This window comes from Dipodomys merriami, unplaced genomic scaffold (genome assembly GCF_024711535.1).
Source record: "Dipodomys merriami isolate MVZ:Mamm:240054 unplaced genomic scaffold, mDipMer1.0.p SCAF_5, whole genome shotgun sequence".
NCBI classification, from domain to species: domain Eukaryota; kingdom Metazoa; phylum Chordata; class Mammalia; order Rodentia; family Heteromyidae; genus Dipodomys; species Dipodomys merriami.
In genome coordinates, this window is record NW_027206068.1 from 36,050,596 (window position 1) to 36,071,233 (window position 20,638).

Consider the following 20,638-nt stretch of genomic DNA (forward strand, 5'->3'; position numbering starts at 1 on the left):
CTACCAATTGAGCCACAGCTCCATTTCTGGCTGTTTTTAAGCATTTATTCGGCGATAAGAGTATCGGGGACTTTCTTGTCCTGGTTGACTTCAAACTGTGATCCTCAGATCTCAGCCTTCTGAGAGCTAGGATTACAGGCTTGAGACATGTGTGCCCAGCACTTTTCCTGTTTAACAGTTGAGTGTGGTAAAATCTCTATTCATGTGAGTGCTATGCTCACTCATGAATACTCTGTGTCATAGCAGAAGTGTTTTCATGAAGGCTCCTGACTGGTTGAACTATAACATTGCAGAAGGCTTTGTCTGGCACAGCCTTATACTTTCTAGTTTACACAGTACTGACATGTACACTAGTCCATTGTAATATGTAGACCTATGAGAGATATCATATAATAAGTGTACTGTACATTTTATGAGAAAAGAAACTAAAAACATTGCAGTTCCTTTAATATAGTTATTTCAAATATACCTACTAAAATTTTAAATATAGAAACTTTTAAAGAGAAGAAGAATCCAAGTGGGCCTCTGTGGTCCATGAGACCCTTTCTCCAATCAACCAACAGAAAACCAGAAGTGAAGCTGTGGTTCATAGTAGTAGAGTGTTAGCGGTATGCAGAAAAGCTCAAGAACAAGGGCCAAGACTTTGAGTTCAAGCTCCATGACTAAAAAAGAGCCAGAACTAGAACCTTAACTTTAAGTAAGCTTTAGTTCCTAGAAATACAACACTTTGATTAATTATTTATAATAAAACTTGATCTCTGCAGTAAATAAGTTCAATATTAATTGTTAAAAAAGCCTTAATTTGAAAAGATGAATCCTATAATAGGAGAAAAGGAAATGAAGTGCAAAACTGAAATATATAGAGAAACCTTTGAACAGAAAATTAAAGTATAGGGCTGGGAAGGTGGCTCAGTGGTAGAGTGCTTGCCTTGCATGCCTGAGGCCCTGGGTTCGATTCCCCAGCACCACATAAGCAAAAAGAAAAAAAAGCCAGAAGTGGCGCTGTGGCTCAAGTGGTAGAGTGCTAACCTTGAGCTGAAGAGCTGAGGGACAGCGCGTAGGCCCAGAGTTCAGGCTCCACGACTGGACCCCCAAAAAAAAAAAAAAGAAAATTAAAGTATATTTTAATATTTATTTTAATAACATTTTTAAATCTTTTACTAAGCTAATTCTATTCTATTACAATTTTTCTTAGTAAAGTATTAAAAAATAAACTCAGGGCACTAAATCACTGAGTCTTGCTTTTTAAGGAAAAAATTATCCAAGTATTTCATCTCAATAAAGAAAGATTCCTTGTTACAGATTCTATAATAATAACACAATTAGTTATTGCAAATAAGGGAAACCATGGGACCTATATTTCTTTGGGCCTGGCTTACTTCACATAATATAATTTTTTCCAAGTCTTTCCATTTCCTAACAAATGGGGCAATGTCATTCTTTCTGATGGAGGCATAGAATTCCATTGTGTATATATACCACATTTTCTTGATCCATTCATAATTGTTTCTAACATATTTATAAGATGATTTCTTTGTTGCTTTGCATGTCCCTCCCCCACGGTATAGCCCCCGCTATTTGATATTGGTATAATTTGTGGAGGGAAAGGGAAAAACAAATCGTTTAAATGGGGATACAGATGGATTGCAACAATGAGATGTACAAATCGTTTATTCAAAAAACGAACTTTACAACTTTGGGGGAGGAGGAAAGTGGGGGGGGGAGGGTGAGATGGGAAGGGATAGGAAGGGAAAACAAAGGAGGAGGCAACAATGCTTGATAAGAAATGTACACATTATTTTCCCCATGTAATTGTAACCCCTCTGTATGGTATTTTCACAATAAAACAAACAAACAAAATAACAAACACAATTATGCCAACACACAATTATGTCAAGACAGAATGAAAACAGGAAGAAAATATGAACTTTTATTTCAGAAGCCAGGTCTACTCTCTCCTAGTAACAGGATTTAGATTTAGTCCAATGGTATTGCATTACTATACCTAGATTATGTGCCACATTTTTCCCTTTTGCAAATTTTCTTTCTAGTTCTCTAATGATCTAATTGCCCACTATAAATCAGCTACTTATGGCCAAATTCAAAACTTAATATTCAATATCAGTACCCATTACCTGTCCTAAAAGAATTATTTATCTCTCAATTTAGCTTAACAAGACTAAAAACTACAAGACAGAACAGAATAATTTATATTAAAGTTAGTACAGTTGTACAAAAGGAATAAAATAGACAAGAAGGCTGAAGACACAGGAATCTTACTAAGGTCCATTGTACACAATTCAAAAGAATTCAATGTAGGAATTTACATACCAAAATAATGAAATATATTTTGAGGTGTATTTTCATATATGCAAATAAAATCATGTATATAAATATATAATTAAATCCAACATAGTGAAACTGCATACATGAGGGGAAAAAAGCTATGAAATAGGGTAACATGATATAAAGTATCGATTAAATTTACGATTAACTCTTCACAATAAAGTATAGGAATCAGAGACAAGCAATACTCCATTTACAATATGTTGAAAAAAATATCTTTATAATGAAGGTAAAGTAAAAAAAATTGAGAAAATAAGACTAGAGTCTAGATCATGTAGATGTTTAATGGAGTATATTCTAAAGGACATGGTTTAGGCCATAGGTTGTGATCTGATGATGAAGTCTTAGTTACAAAAGAATGGAGGAATTAAAAATAATTCTTATAATTAATTATGTAACCACATGTTGATGAGCATGAGCTCTAAAAAGATGAATAATATTGTCTAATGGAGAGTTATATAAAAGCAACTGAAATGAAAATATAAAACAATACAAAACAATCTGGAAGAATGTTTAAATGGAATTAAATTCTTTCAGAATCTTTGCTTTGAACAAGTAGAGATAGTAATAAATTTGACTCACGATTGTATGTTTTATTTATACAGTATAAACAGTAGCGTGGCACAATCTACTGAATTTGCAATTAACAATATCCTATGACTTAGTATTGCAAGGCATAGTATACAAACTAAAAATAATTCTGCTCATTTGCATCAATGTATGGTAATAAAATCTTTCAGAGAAGTAATCCTTTTTTATTAATGCATATCAAATGCTATTTATTTTGATCCACACAATGTAGGAAGCATTGGAACTTGAACACAAAAATATATTATTCACAAAGATATTATTCTTAAAAGAAAACTCAGAGAATTAAGCACAAATTATTACAATGAAAATTCAGCATTGCTGTTATTCGCATGCATTCCCAAGCAAGAGAACATGTTTATAAATTATACACACAAAGGAATTTAATTTTAAAATACTTGTATTATAAACAATGTACTTCATCTTTTAAGAAGTAGAACAAAATCTACCCATATTCTCTGAAGAGCATATGCTCTGCATTTGACATTACAATAAATATTAGAGGCTCAAAGAAAGAAGGATGGTCACTATGCTCCTCCTCACAGGGTGTTTTTGTAGGATAAAAGTAACCAAATTGCCAATTAGCAATGATGTAGCTAGCTAGGCAAACAGCATTTTCCACAAGTACAGTAGTCCTGTTTTCCATCTCTTGTCCAGATAAGAGCACTTCATCTAAATCACAGTTGTGCTCAAGTTTAGAAAATAAATTATAAGCTTATTGAAAACCTGGAAGCATTAGGCATAATATGTAGGTGGGGCACTGCATTTAATTTAGTAGTTTCAAGAAGGGAATCCCTGAGGCCATTTATGTCACTGCTTGGATGGAATTCTGCTATGATTCAGATTCATCCAAAAGAATTTAGAATAAGAGGGTATCTTCACCAGTGCCCAGAAAGAAAAAGTGAAAACATCACATTGGAATGCAAGCAGGGAAAATCACAATGACTGAAGCCCAGAATGTAGGGCTTGTGAAATAGAGGAGAGAAGGCCTATAGACAAAGTTAAATTATTAACTGAGAGCCACAACCAAACGACTGGGTGGCCCTGTCCTCTAGTAAATGAGAGCTATGCATATACCACTCAAGCCTAAGTAGGCCAGTTTAAGAGTATGAAGAGATTGTGCAGTTCTCCAAAGGCTTTGAGTAAAATATTTTTAAAAAGCATTGCTTATTAGTCTGAATTCCAATTTTAAGTTCTTTCTCATAGGTAGGGTTAGAATTTTGGGGTAACTTATCATATGAGAAAAGGGAAGAGTAAGAGTAATGGGAAAGGCTAAAGAAGTATTTTCAGAGAAGAAAAGTGAGATGGCATGCCAACTAAAAGGAAGAAACACTTCTAAAAGTGAAGTATTAAAAAATATCATGTGTCCAAGAGAAGTCACATAAGATAAGTAGATAAGAGCTTCTTAGACTACTTAGAACTTAAAACAAATCAGAATCAATGGTAGCTCACTTAGTTCTTTCCATGTCTGACACATAAACAAGAAAAGCCAAAGTCATAGTCCGCTTCTCTGTCTTTCATATTTCTCACATTTTTTCCATAATTATTCCAACTTTTTCAACCGTTGAGTTAACTTGTCTTTCAAACTATACCTCAGTGATAGTAAATTTCTTCTTTCATTACTTTCCCTCTTCTCTTTCAAGTCAAAGTCACAGTGTCTTTTCAATTCATCTGCTTACAAATAAGTAATAAAAAACCATAATTAGCTCTATTATCATCTTTTTTTTTTTGGGGGGGGTCCGGTCCTGGGGTCTGAACTCTGGGCCCGGGCACTGTCCCTCAGCTCTTCAGCTCAAGGATAGCACTCTACACTTGAGCCATAACACCACTTCCGGCTTTTTTTTTCTGCTTATGTGGTGCTGAGGAATCAAACCCAGAGCCTCATGCATGCAAGGCAAGCACTCTACCACTGAGTCACCTTCCCAGCCCCTCTATTATCATCTTAAATTAAGTTGAGGAAGAACAGGCTTGGTTGATAGAGGTCTTTAGGAATAATTCACAGATATGACATTTAAAGACCAGCCTGAACTTACATATTAACTTAAAACTGATAATCAGCAAATATCTTTCAATACTTTGCTATACCACGACCAGAAAATAATTCTTTAAAATTGAAGTCAAGTCATTGCATTAAATTTTCTTCTGCTCTCTCTACATTGCCAAGCACATTTTAACATTTAAGACCTATAGAAAGAAAGTGAGTTTCCTCTCCCTAAGACAATTTTTACTTTATATGGGTCACCTTTACTGAGTATCACATGATTACTCAGGAGGCTAAAGACAGCCTGAACATAAAACTCCTCAAGACACTATCTTCAAAATAAACAGCAAAAAGACAGGGTAAAAGTGAGTCTCAAGTGGTAAAGAACCAGTTAAGAGTAAGCACATCAAGTAGGTATGAGTTTCTGAATTCAAGCCATGGTATTGTCAAGAAGAGAATGGAGGAAGGAAGGAAGGAAGGAAGGAAGGGAGGAAGGAAGGAAGGAAGGAAGGAAGGAAGGAAGGAAGGAAGGAAGGAAGGAAGGAAGGAAGGAAGGAAGGAAGGAAGAAAGGAAGAAAGGGAGGGAGGGAGGGAGGGAGGAAGGGAGGGAGGGAGGAAGGGAAAAGAGAAAGAGAGAGAAAGAAAGAAAGGAGAAAGAAGAAAGGAAGGAAGAAAGGAAGGAAAAATGGAGAGAGGAAAATAATTATTTAAGTCTATATATTAAACATGTTAAGGAGAGGCCAGGACAGAATTAGGTGGTGGTTATAAGAAGTGATCAATTCTGAAATTACTAGATTTGTAAATTGGATAGTTTTACTTAACCAATTTTGGCTTCAGTTCTTTTTGTAATCTGTGGTTGTAATTTTGTCTGCCTATGTAATTGCCTTAGAGTTTAAATAAATGTCAAGCATATAATAATTATTCAATTAGTATTCATAATTTACTAACCCAATCATTAACCCACATAGTTTATTTGTGTAAGAATTAAATAATTTACTATGAATCTTTTTCCTTCTACTACGTACTTCCCTACATTTATAAAAACAAATCCAGTGGTGAATATGATTAGCAGTATAATTTTTATTTACAGACTGATATTACATATCCCAAATAAAGTCTTCATCATCTTAGAAGACAGTATTACTCCCTTTACTTTTATTCCCTGAATTTCCATCTTCTCTAGTGTAATAATATTTTCCTTTCTTGAGACCATGAAACCCAGTAGAGAGTCATTATATGTACTTCCTTTCTTTTCTTATTGACCATCAAATTCACTTACTGAGCCAAAGAACTCATATTAAATTTTTTAAAATACTTTGTCACATATCCAATATCCATAAGTTCTCAAGTCACATTAACTATTCTTTAAACATCTTCTGCTAGTTTACATATTACTTTTCAGTCTTTAAGCAAATACTAAGCATATTTTATAATTGACAGTAGAAATACGTAACACAAAACACATGAGCTTTGCTTTAAAGTCACTCGTTTCATTATTTCTTCCATTCCTCAATTCTTGCCTTCTGTTCTTTCCAAACAGAAACACATTACCATTTCCTCCCTGCCAACGATCCATCTCTTGCTTTCAAATCACTTCCACAGACTCCTTCACATCCTGTAATGGTTTATGAACCTATTTTCCACGCAACTATAGTTAAAAGAAAATCTGGTATTGAATTATTTTTTTCCATATCACAAGGCAGTTTTGAATTTGTTATGGCCCAATTTTTGTGAGGCATGATGCCATGTTTTGGTGTTGTACAAATAAATGTGTCCTGGCACTGCCAATGATTAGGGCAACTTGAACCATTCCATTGAGCCAATATACTGAGTTAACTTCTGATTCATTCATTTCTGGCATCAGTACCTCATGCAAACACTGAAGGTGACCATCCTTAGAAACCAAATATTTGCATAAACTTGTCTTAGAGGAAATTTGAAAATCAGAGTACAAATTAAAATTTTGTTTTATTGACAAAAATTCCAGTTTCAAAGAAGTACACATAGAGAATATTCTCATAAACAATCAAATGTACCTAGTCAACTTTATCAGATGTGAAATCTTCAATCCATAGGGACATAGAGAGCATGTTGCTATGCTTGGGATCCCTGGGAATCAACATCACAAAGTAGTAAATGGGCATTCTCCTCTCAGCCTTTGAGGGACCAAAAAAGTATGTGGTTATAAAGTGCTAAAAGCATATGAAATCCTTTCCCGCTTGTGGTCAGCTGTGGAAATTCACTGCAGAGGAGAGGAAGGAAAAATTGCTTTGCTTTTTCCTTACCATGGGGTGTTAAGGAAAAATGAAAGATTTTGCAAAATGAAAGAGACTTTAAAAAATATTTTGTGGTTCGTAGACTGACTTCACAGATGTTTAACTATAATTACATAGATCCCTGCTCCTCAGTATAAAAAGAAAAATAAATCAGTGATGCCCGGGAATTTAAATTTAAAAGTACTATCTTTACAACTTAAGTGATTTGGAATGTTCTGATTTATTTATTTTTTCTACTCAGGGATTCTAAGGACAAGCTCCTAAAGCTTTACGCTACTATTATCTAACTTTCTAGAGCATTTTTTTTTCCAAAATGCAAGGGAGGCTATAGTAATTCTTCTATTTTCTCACACTGGCTTTCTTCACTTTAGGATTTTGTTAAGACTATGTTTCATTTGGCATATGCCAGAATTTATTGAACTACCAATGCTTTTCGATTTGATACTTTTGAATTTGGTAAGCCTAATTTTTAATAGATGGAACTCCTAATTCTATTAGATTGCTGACAATTTGATGGAGGTCACCTGTGTCCCAGCCAGTGACAAGTACAGGTTGTTTCAGGCATACAAGTGTATCTGCAAATACATACAGATATGGAAGAAAAGCCAAGTGCTTCTCCACTGTTTTCATATAATTTCAATTAGATAATTTGAGGGAGAATTGCAAAATCTTCCTTCACAGTCCAGTAAAGGCTTTTATTTTATTGAGAGAAGGAATATCTAAATGCCTCATTAGCATCAAGAAACTTATTAGAGAAATGGCATATTCTTGACTTACTTAGAGTATAATGTACATTTGCTGTACCTGGATTTTCCTCAGAAGTGGTAAGAAAAACACTCTTCAGAAGGAATTTCAATTTATATTTCAATTTATTACAACAGCTGTAATGGCAAAAAGTATAAGGTAGACCATTGCCATCATACTGTTTAATGGGATATTTCCAGTTGCTTTCTCTACCTCCTGTGTATGTTTAAGAAAGTAAATCTGTTAGTGTTTGACTAGGCATACATTTACCCTCAATTTCTCTATCCTCCCTAACCTTGCTGACACTGGAGGTCCCTAATACATGCACAAAACAAACCTTGCTTTTATTTCTCAGGTTAGTTGAAAGGATGTGTGCTCAGGAAAACATGACATCTTCCTGGGTGTCTAAATGGTCTACAACTGGCACCTTTGAAAATCTGAATCAGCTTCTACACTCCTTAGATTTTCAGTCCTTTCTATTCTAGTCTGTCTTTATTTCTCTCTGTGTGTTTTCCTGTCTCTCCATTTTATAGTGATTTCTCTTTTTAAATAATCGTTCAAATACTTGGTATTTTGGTCAAAGAGATAAATGATTCAGAACATAACTTAAAAATGTGTAACCATCTAGGAAGTTATATAAATATTTCTGAATATAAAAAATGAAAATATAGTTGTTGGATAAACTGTAGGCCCTACCATTATTTATAACTATTATTGTTCTATCATAGCACTTTCTTGAATAGTCTTGAGGCTATATTGCAGAACACTTACATTTAACAGGATAATACACTCCAAAGTTTCACTTATAATTAACAAAAAATATGCAATCCCATTTCCTAGCCTGCCCAATTCAGTGTTTTGACATATCATCATCACAAAGGCATAAGCATTTACTTACAATAAGTCTATTTTTCAACTTAGACGGACTGTCACATCTCAGAAAGGGAGTTTTTGCAAAGCAATACATCAGCAAGTCATTGCTAACTTCTTTTTCCGTTAGGGCTTACAGGCCTGTCTCATGGCTCCTGACCTAACCTAAGAAATAGCTAAAAATAAGTGGAATATTTATTCATTTCTGTAGCCAGTTGTGAGGAAAGATAAGAAATAACCAAAGATGTTTGAAAATGTGAATTTTCAGGTAGTCTGTTAAATGTTTTGTGTTATTCTTCATTTTCACATTAATCCTGTGGTACAATTATTAGGAAGTACCTTAGACTGGAAAAGATGGAGTAGATTTCTAAAGGTCTCAGTGATCAATTTAAGGGAATTTGGAGGCGAGAAGTTTGTGCCCTCTCTGTCAATAAATTGTTTCTAATCTAATAACAACAGATGCTGGAGGGGATGTGGACAGAAGGGAACCTACTGCACTGTTGGTGGGAGTTTAAACTTGTTCAACCACTTTGAAAAGCATATAGAGGTCCCTGAAAAGACTCTACATAGAGTTCCCCAATGACCCAGCAATCCCTCTTTTGGGCATTTACCCAAAGGATCACAAGCAAGTCCATACTAAAGCTACCAGCACAACTATGTTTATTGCAGCATTATTTACCATAGCTAAGATAGGGAACCAACCCAGATGCCCCTCAGTAGATGAATAGATCAAGAAAATGTGATAGATATATATATAGATATATATATATATTTCACATTATATATGTGTATAAATATATATTATAGATAATGGAATTCTATGACTTCATTAGAAAGAACGACACCACCCCATTTGTTAGAAAATGGAAAGACTTGGAAAAAATTATATTAAGTGAAGTAAGCCAGGTCCAAAGAAACATAGATCTCATGGTTTCCCTTATTTGCAAGAACTAGTATATGTCTAGGGCAAGCAGAAAAGGTCAAAAGCTATGTACACATGACCATATAAGATGATGCTAAGTGAAATGAACCCCAAGTTAGGGACACAAGAGGTTTTATCTTTGTTGCTGTTGTTTTTAATGTATTTATAATGTCCAATGTGATTTTTTTTGTTTCTTTTGTATGTTCTTCCCCCATGGTATAATCCCTGTTTTCACTGTATTCGATTCTGGTGCCCTGCATCTTGTATATACATTTTTCTAATTGGGGGAAGGGAAGGGAAAAAACAAATTGCTGAAATAATGATACAGGTTGACTCATTGTAACAATGAGATGTACAATACACTATGTTGAAAATGAACTTTACATCTTCGGGGGTGGGGAGGGAGGAGTTGGGGAGGTGGGAAGGGAAGGGATAGTAGGGTAAAAACAAAGGAGGAGGTAACAATGCTCAATAGGAAATGTACTCATCACCTTACTCATGTAACTGTAACCCCTCTGTACAGTATCTTTGCAATAAAAAACTGACATATTCAAAAAGAAAAATAAGCAAATAAATAGTTTCTAGACATTCATCGTTAAAACCTTTCTTTGCCTATACCTCTTGGTTTCTGACATCATTTCCTCAGTTTTCTGCTAAGAGATGGATCCGTTGGCAAAAATTTTATATTTCCCCGAGAGAACATTCCGAAGTAGAACATATCAGTAGATAAAAGAAGTCCTCCCATAGGCTGTACCTCTTAGGATTCCTTTATATGTGTTTATTTTATATATCAAACACGGATATACACTTGCACACCCATATACACCCTTTGAAGTTTTTGAGAATTTTGTCAGTTACTTGATTGTACCTTTCCTTTTTTTCCTTCTGTGTAGGAGCTATTAATCCACTACTGTCATTATCCCAATTGTCTAGGTAGCAACTTTAGTCATTCTAGACAATGCCATTTTCTCTCAACGATTTTATTTCAATTTGTGTTTTTACTTAGACCAATGAATTCTATCTCAATCTGCCTAAAAAAATCATCAAAGACAATGTAAACCCTCTAAATATAATATAACCAAACTAGGGTACTGTCTGAGAGCTTTTGTTTATTATTTCTAAGATAGTGTTAATGCTAACTGTTCAATGACCAACTTTTGGATAAAAGGATTTTTTTTATTTATTGAGTAGTTGTACAAATCAGTTACCTACCATTCAACAGAGCAGTTTATGAATACAGTACCTCTTGAACAATGCCACTCCTTTGAACATCTCACCCACAACTCCCACCCTCACCCCTTCCCTTGCTTTTCCTAATTTTTTGCTGTTGACAAAGCAATTTATGTATGGGAATGCATCCTGATCTGCTTCATCTCTTCAACATCTTCAACCTCCTTTTACCCAGCTCTTCCTTTATTTTTCTCAGCTCTGTGGCACATACAAAGCATTCTTGCCTGCATTCTACTCCTTCTCTGGGTTCATTCTTCTACCTTCTCCTTTACTCCCTCCCCATTTGAATTACCCATTTCTTCATACTTACTTTGTTGGGCTTTGCATCCAGATATAGAGAATCACAGATTTCATGGTTTCTCTCACTTGTGGGAAGTAGAATGTGCATATAAATATAGAAGTATGCACAGTGGCTGGCACCCAAACAGTTATAAATGAATTAACTAAAGTATAATAGAATCTATGGAGAGTACAAATAGTAAAACTAAACAAAATAAGTACCAGGAAATGAATGAAGGGCCTTTAGACAAATAGTTTACAAAAAATTATTTTTGATCAGCCACATCAACATCATCTAGAAAATTAAAAGAAAAAGTGTTATGTCAAGACTCTTTCATATGTGAGAAACTTTGATTCCAACGCTCACTGAAGTTCAAGAAACTAGTCTCAGGAGTCAATCAATTCTAACGTCTTTCTTCATCAGCTCTCAATTTATAGAGCTTCGTCTCCACATTATAACCATGATTATTTTGAATACAAAATCAGAAGGATGAGTTCTTCTTAAATTTCTAATTTCATTTTCCTTACCCAATAAAATCTGAAGTTCATAATTTAGTATCTGTACAGTAATTAAAATAAATTTTAATTAATAAAAACCAGGCTGTAGTAATTATAGATAAAATTTCAAGTTAGTGTATTCATAAATGCAATTTTTTCACAATTTATGTGGGGAAAAAGTTAATGGTTATGGAAATCAATTTTTCTCTCTAATTGGTAAAGAAAAAATGGGGAATCAAAATGTGACAAATGGACAATAGGTTTACTTCAATTCTGGACAATTGTAAAATAAAAATGATACTTGTTATCCCAAAGTAGTTTCAGACTACTGAGAAATAGCCTACTTTCAATCTCAGTTTTTAAGCAAATACATAGAATATTGTCATTTAGTATCTAAGTTAATTTTTGAAAGAAATTCTAGAATAGAGAGAAGAAAATTTAAGTATAATATAAAAAGTTTGGAAAATTACAAGTGTCTGTAATTGCTTTATTTGTATGTCAATGTTTTTAATGTAATATACAAGATATTTAATACAGCTGGTGTATTTTTCCAATCTCAGCGCCACTGTTTGACATTTTGATGTAAGAAATAAAGTTTAAAAACATTTTTCACACCCTATAATTTTCTTTCCCAAGATCTGTTTTTAGGTTAGGTAGATGAAGCCACTTACAAAATTCCTTCCAAAAGTGTTCAGTGTGATATTTTCTTTTTGAAAATCATGCATGTAGGTGTGGATATAATTAATGTTGTTTAAAGAGGGATTATAGGACCATGTGTAATGCATAGCACGTAATTATTTGAGTTTAGGACTTACTATATTAAAAATGTTTTCCTTTCATTTGAAACTTGATACTTTCTTCTTTGTTTTGCTTTGATTTTATTCTGCTACAGGGATGTTGCTAACTAACATGAGGTTCAAAGTTAATTATCTAAAGAAGGAATAAAATGAAGAAAACTCTGCCAAAAGAAAACAGATTATAAAGTAAAATATTTCATCAAGGTTTATGTAACTGCACTGAAAGTTTGTGACATTGGTAATGGTTGCAATTCAGTTAGATTCACTTGATATTATAGTGACATATGGAGATAAATGTGCTATTTTTATTATTTATTTGCAGTGAAGTAATTCTATGGGAAGGCAAGAAAAGGCTATATGTCTACATATTCATGAATCATTAATAATCATAATTTCATTTTTAAATGCCTAAACAGTATTCCATTGTGAATATATGCCACATGTTCTTAATTTATTCACCTGCTGATGAACACAAGGTGGTTTCCACTTCTTGGTTATTTTGAATACCAGTCAAATAAATATGGGTGAGCAGACAGATATTTCTTCGTAATAATGATTCCATTTCCTTTGGATAAATAGCAAGGAATAGTACTTGTGGAGGATCAGGGAGTTCTATACATTTAACTTATTAAGGAGCATCCATTCTTTTCCCCATAGTGATCAATATTAATTTATCCCACCAACATTGTGTGCAGACTCCCTCTTCTTTGTATCTTTGCCAGAACTTGTTACCTTTAGTCTTCTAGCCATTCTTTTTGGGGACAAAATATCTCATTGTGATTTTATTGGCATTTCTCTAATGATATAATATTGAACTTTTTACACAAACATATTGGGCACTTACAGAATGTCTTTTGAATAAAGACATTGCCCCATTTGTTAGGAAATGGAAAGACTTGGAAAAAATTATATTAAGTGAATTAAGCCAGGCCCAAAGAAACATAGGTCCCATGGTCTCCCTTATTTGCAATATCTAGTATATGTCTGAATCAAGCAGAAAAGGTCAGATAAGTTGATGTTAGGGAAATGAACCCTAAGATATGTATTCAAATGTTTTTTTCTTTCATGCTATTGTTTCTAACACATTTATAAGATTATTTCTTTGTTGCTTTGTATGTCCCTCCCCCACGGTATAACTCCTGTTTTCACTGTATTTGATAATGGTATAATTTGGGGAGGGGAAGGGAAAAAACAAATTGTTTAAATAGGGATACAGGTGGACCCATTGCAACAATGAGATGTACAAGACTTTATGTCAAAAAACGAAGTTTACAACTTTGGCAGGACATGGGGGTGGCAGATGGGAGAGCAGGCATGGTAAGGGGTAACAAAGGAGAAGGCAACAATGCTTGATAAGAAATGTACTCACTATCTTGCTCATTTAATTGTAACCCCTCTGTATGGTATTTTCACAATAAAAAACATTAAAAATATAAATAAATAAAGATACAGCTACACTGATCATTTTGTAAATTGGGTCATTTGTACATCTTTGCTGCTAAGGCGTTATGATATAGACAGACATAATGGATACCACAGGAAAAATGGCTTTGTCAGGCCATACAATTAAGGCTAAAAAATAATATAATAAAGCAAATAGCTTTTGATATTTTTCTTAGCTGATAAAAATGTCCATAATCTGATGTTATATACAACATCGAGGAAATGTTTTTCAATCACATATTTACATAAAAATTGAAGTTGACTGATATTAACAAATCAATATTTTAATATATTTAAATTGTTACCATTAAAGAAGCAGTTTATGACTACATCTTGATCAATGTCACCCCTATCAAGATTTTTACCAACTTTCTCCTCCCTTCTCTTTCCCTCTTCTTAATTTTGTAGGATATACATTAAATTCTTGGCTGTGTTCTCTTCATTCCTCAACTTCTTTCCCCTTGACAATACCTCATTCTTTTAAGTACTCTCTTCTTTTTTTGGGGGGGGGGTCCGGTCGTGAGTCCTGAACTCTGGGCCTGGGTGCTGTCCCTCAGCTCTTCAGCTCAAGGTTAGCGCTCTACCACGTGAGCCACAGCGGCACTTCCAACTTTTTTCTTTTTGCTTCTGTGGTGCTGAGGAATCGAACCCAGGGCCTCAGGCATGCAAGGCGAGCACTCTACCACTGAGCCACCTTCCCAGCCCCAAGTAACCTCTTCTTAGTGATAACTTTGTTGAACTTTTATTTCCTGAGGAATTATACTGCTTAAGTTTTTCCAGAATCTATCGTATTGCAGTTACTATACTTGTATGCATTTACATACTACCTAACCTATTGATTTATAAGCTTATAAGCTAAATCTTGCTTCTAATTCCAATTGCCTACAAATAAAAACATTTTCCACAAGCAACCAGAAGCCCAGAATCAGAAGTTATGAGTCTTGTTTCAGTGGTTCAGAATATTAGAGGCAAATCTCTGTTTCCTTCAAACTGCAATTCTTAGATCTCACTCTTGAGTAGCTAGGATTACAAGTGTTAGCCACCAGTGCCTGGCCTAATACATTCTTACTAAATGCTATGCTCTCATTTATTTTCATATTTTCTTATCTTTGCTTGGTATTTTCCACTTCATACAAAGTGTCCACTTACAAATTCGAACTCATCTTTTCTCTGAAACTTGTGTAGCTTCTGAAGATTGTTAATATAGCCCCTTGTGAAGCTTCCATGGCTTAAGTATTTATGGTAGTTACCAAGATTATCTCTCTATCTCTGTTTTGTTTATAATCTGTCTCTCTCTGTCTCTGTCTTTGTCTCTCTCTCCCTTTCTGTCTGTCTGTCTGTCTGTCTGTCTGTCTGTCTGTCTGTCTGTCTGTCTGTCTGTCTGTCTCTCTCTCTCTCTCTCTCTCTCTCTCTCTCTCTCTGTGTCTGTATATATCTCTCTTTCCTCCCTTTCTCTCCCCATCAACATTGCTCTGGGAAGTTTTAATGAATACTATGGATTATCTTGATCTTTGCTATCAACTACAAACCATGTAACATGATATCTGGCACATAAGTTCTCAATAAGTACCTGTTGAAATAACAAATGAATAAATTAATAGTAATAAATTAAGTATGTTTAAGCTCTGAAAATATGTCATTAAAATAACAAATATCTCTGCACTATTCTAAATTTTCAATATCCTTGAGGTTTCAGCATTCCTTCATCTGTACTCTAGCCAGAGAATTCTTGTCCAATTCAAAGGAAGAATGGAGGAATGTTCACTTATTCAGTGCCTTATAATTATAACAGCCTCTTCTTCTCTGAATTTGATATTAAATATTTTGTATGGAAAACTTATTTCTCTAATTCTCCCTTAAAGCGATGAAAATAGGGGATATTCAACTAGCCACAGTTAAGTTAAAGGCAGATAAATGAAATTTCAAATTCTCTGCTTTCTTTCATTTTCTTATTCCAAGTTGCCTGAATCAATTAGTACCTGAATGTTTGTCATTTTATTTTAATGCCAAAGTTCAATAACCAAAGAATCTTTTATACTTCTGCATCTTAGTATTTAAATGCTAGCCAGAACCCAGGAGCTTAACATGAAGTCAAATCCAGGTCTGGGAGGAAAGTCTGTGGGACTCTAGCAAATAATGGGCAAAAAGCTAGGCTGGAGAAGTGACTCAAATGGTAGAGTATCAGCCAAGCAAGTAAACATTTTCAGTGTATGATCAATGGAGTTTTTTCTAGTGGTTCAGATATGTACATATAATACTTTTTAATAAGACTGATTCCTCTTCATACTGTCACTTTCTCCATCTTCTTGAACACCTTTTATTCATTAGCTTTCAGTGAGTTTCATTTTGCCATCTTCATTCATAGACATGGGATATTGCAGTATTATTTACCCTCTACATTCTATTTTTATCTTCCCCATACTCTCAAATAATCCCACAGTAAAAAATAATATGTGTGTAAGAGTATAATCACACACATAAACACACATAATCATATATGTTATATATGTATATATATTTTTTATATTTATCTTTTAGGTCTAGCACTGACCAAGAATGAGATCAAAGATGCAAACTGTGTGAACCTGAACCTACTTTACTCTGTTTAACATTATGGCCTCAATTCTAGCCAATTTTCTACAAACCATATATTGTAATTGTTATTTATGGTTAAATAATATTCCAATGTGTATATGTATATATATATATATGTAGGTATACATATATATATATATATATATATATACATAAACACATATCACATTGCCTTTTTCCATTCATCAGTAGTATGGCATTGTGCTTTAGTGACCATGGTTGTGAAGAGGCCTCTACTATATTCTGACTTACATATGCCGTACACTAACAATGCTAGATTTTTTGTGGGGGTCTGGTTGTGGGGCCTGAACTCTGGGCCTGGGTGCTGTCCCTCAGCTCTTCAGTTCAAGGCTAGCGCTCTACCACTTGAGCCACAGCGCCACTTCCGGCTTTTTTCTTTTTGCTTATGTGGTGCTGAGGAATCAAACCCAGGTCCTCATGCATTGCAAGGCAAGCGCTCTACCACTGAGCTACCTTCCCAGCCCTGCTAGATTTTTTATGAAAGTACTGTTTTTAGTTTTTTGAGGAAACTCCATACTGAAAAACTTTTAAAGAAAAATATTGAAGAAAGAAGCCTGTCTGAGTGCCAATTACTATTTTTCTTCATCATTCTAGAAATAAAAGTCTAATGAGACATGTATGGATTAAATCTTGGGGAATGTTTTCCATCAGTTTGTATTGTCTTCAAAGCTTGGAAAAATTCTTATTATATTCTTATCTATAATGAAGTAATTTAAAGCAAAATCTGAGCATTTTATGTAGTCTATCTCTGCACTTAACTACAAATCAAGCAGCTAAAAGGGACTTTAGAAAGAGAAAAGGATTATACCCTGGATCTGGATAATTTGTATTCTAGTCAACTAAATTTTCTTTCTTTGATTCCATTAGTCTTACCTGTATAAGAATGTATAAAGTAAAAATCTTATATGTATTATTAGTTACTTATATTATAAAATTACTCATGTATAATAAGGACAGAATTAGTACAAAAATTTCCTTCTAGTATTTTCAGTTAAATCTGATATATAACAAAAATCTCAGCAGTTCCTCTGGGTTAAAAATACATCTCAAAAGATATCATGACCTGATTGTCATTTTTACATGTATATCACCCATGACATGGATGTCATTTTGATATGAATGTCATTTTGGCCTACATGCCACTCTTGACATATAAGGATTGGTGAAAATGTCTTGGCATAGATAGTAATAAAGGCAGTTGGTACTTGAATAGCAGGAAGAAAAAGGAATGGGAAAAGGTGCCACAGGGTACATTAACCAGGACAGTAAGATGATGTGGTATGGTTTGTCTCCTGAGGTTCCTTTAAAACCTTTCCTTGTGAAAATACTCCAGGAAGATACCTTATGGGCAAATCGCTAAGTATTCTCATTCTTTCTAATAGCTAGCACTACTGTTGTATCTTGCCTTGTGCTCTTTCTAAAGCTACATTGTTGGCAGTTTTATGATTATTTGAGTGTAAATACATTGTTCGTATTCCAATCTGCTCTCAAAATATGAGGTTCCATGAGTATTATTGGTCCCTTGACATCAGGAGACCTCAAATTGCTAATAGTCCCAATTACTTGGGAAGTGAGATTAGGGGATTGTGAGTCAAGGTCAGACCAGGCAACAAAATAATACTAACAAGCTAAGTGTGGTGATGCATTCCTTCCATCCTAGCTATATGAAAGGTATAAGTAGGAGAAACAACTGTCTCATTCTGGGTCTGGGTTAAAAGCAGGACCCTATCTGAAACAGAATACAAATGAACTAAAGTTATGGCTCTAATGAAAGGGCTTCTGCCTTGCAAGCATGCAGCCCTGAATTCTAACCCTAGAACAACAAAGAGAGAGAGAGAAAGAGAGAGAGAGAGAGAGAACCAGAGAGAGAAAGAATGCACAAATGAATAAGCTGTGCTACATAGAAATCACAGATCAGACAATAAGAAAATTAATGTAACAGGTCAAAGATAAAAGTCATGAGAAAAATATATAATACAAAAAATGACTCAATTATATCAAGCCATCTATATGGCAGGATATTTAGCTATGCACATAGTTGTAAAAAAAAAGGATGAATCAAAACAATGGAATAGATTTTCCTGTATATGTCTGATCCTTTGAAATCCCATTGCTATTAATTATGGCTAACAGAATGTTTAATCTTGATTTTAGTCTTTTTGTGTGTATGCTGATAGTGGGGCATAAACTTGGGGTCTCCTGACCTGCTTGTTTTTTGTTTTTTTGGGTTTTTTTGATCAAGCTAAGATTTATACTTTAATTTTTTAAAGTCCTTTATATTTGTAATTCAGACTATGTCAAGTGAAAATATTGTATTTTCTGTATCACTTTCTTTGCTTATTTCCCCTCAAGTGCCTATGCATAGCAGTGCCACTTACTGTTACTCCATACTGAATAGTATCAATGTCAAGGACACAATACTGCATGTTTGCAGTCCTTGTCTTTTGATTTAACGTGTATCAAGTAGTGCCCCTGAGAATAATGTGTCTCAGGATGTCAGGATGTATCTGACTACAATTTCTTTTTGTTCTGGAGTTAGAATTTTAAACCAAGATCTCTGATTTCATAACCACTGATGTTTTCACTATCCAACCCTAGTTCCCATCATCCATGCATCGATTCAGCCCCACAAAACATGGAATCTGAATATGGAATCTTGCAGATATTTCTGCCAAAGTTGGTCTGGGACCTCAGTCATTTATATACCCACCTCCTGAGTAGGTAGAATTATAGATATGAGCCAGCAACAGCAATCTATTTAGAAGGCTCGGTCCGTGACTCTGATCTAGGGACTAACTCAGTTATAGTATTTGAAAACAAACACATAAAATATGAGTCTCTACCATTAAGGAACTTGTATTTTGACTTTACTATATAGCTCACAGATAGTTCCTAAATCAGTAAGTTTCAGCTATTTCTCCATTCATTATACAGCTAAATAAGAGAAACAGATCGAGGAAAAAATAATTTGCCTATACACACACACACACACACACATATATATATATATATATATATATATATATATATATATATATGTGTGTGTGTGTGTGTGTGTGTGTGTGCCTCTTTGTGTGTGTAGGTGTTTAAACTTTGTGTCTTAAAACATATTTTCCTCCTAAGGCAAGACAGAGTCCTTCAAACTTTCAACTTCAAATGAGAGATAAACATCTTACAGTGTTTGCTTTGAGAAATCCATCTTCACTCAGCCAGCACGGTAGTCCTGAATTCAGCTCCGTCTTTCATACACAAGAGACTTAGGGTTAATCTCACAAATCCATTTTCCGCTCCAGAGCTGGCGAGAGTTGAGAGCACCACGACCAGAACTTTCAGCTTCTGGGGTGAGAAATTTGGAGACAACACATGACTTTTCATTGACCCTAGCCGTCACAAAGGACCGTCCTATGGCTGTCTGGGAGATGTACGCCACAGTTTAAAGAGAATTGACAGCTCTCTGTACAGATCCCTTCACTCACAGGAAGTTGTTACTTAAACATGAAAATCTTCCTTATCCATGTTCAACCTTTGCAAATGTGAGCAAGGACTTGGAATTCGACTAGAACGTCAATTTAGAAAACAGACTACATTTGTATATTCTCTGTGCACCTTGTAGTGTTTTCATTCCACGATTTAATGCTGTTATACCTAGAAATACAAAATAGTTGTTTTAGCAATATTCTGCATGGAATTAATCCTTATCATCTACCAATAAAGGACCCTGTCAAAGTTATCAAGGCTTCTGGCCCAATGTTTAGTCTCTTGTTAATCTGACAATGTAAATGGGCCACCATGACACTGACAGGTCACATAACAGTCTGAATGAAAATGTTTATTTCTATCTGAACACATATGGTCAGGTACATTAAAATATGTTTTTTTTCTCCAGAGAATAAAAAAATTATTTTTAATTAAGGTATTTTATGTGAAAGAATCACACAGCCAGAATAAGAACAATGTTCACCAGATTAAAACAGTACTTCTAATAACCAGAAAAAAGGTGGTTCAACTACATGAGCTAAGTAATATTTTACATGTTGTCTGTCTTGAA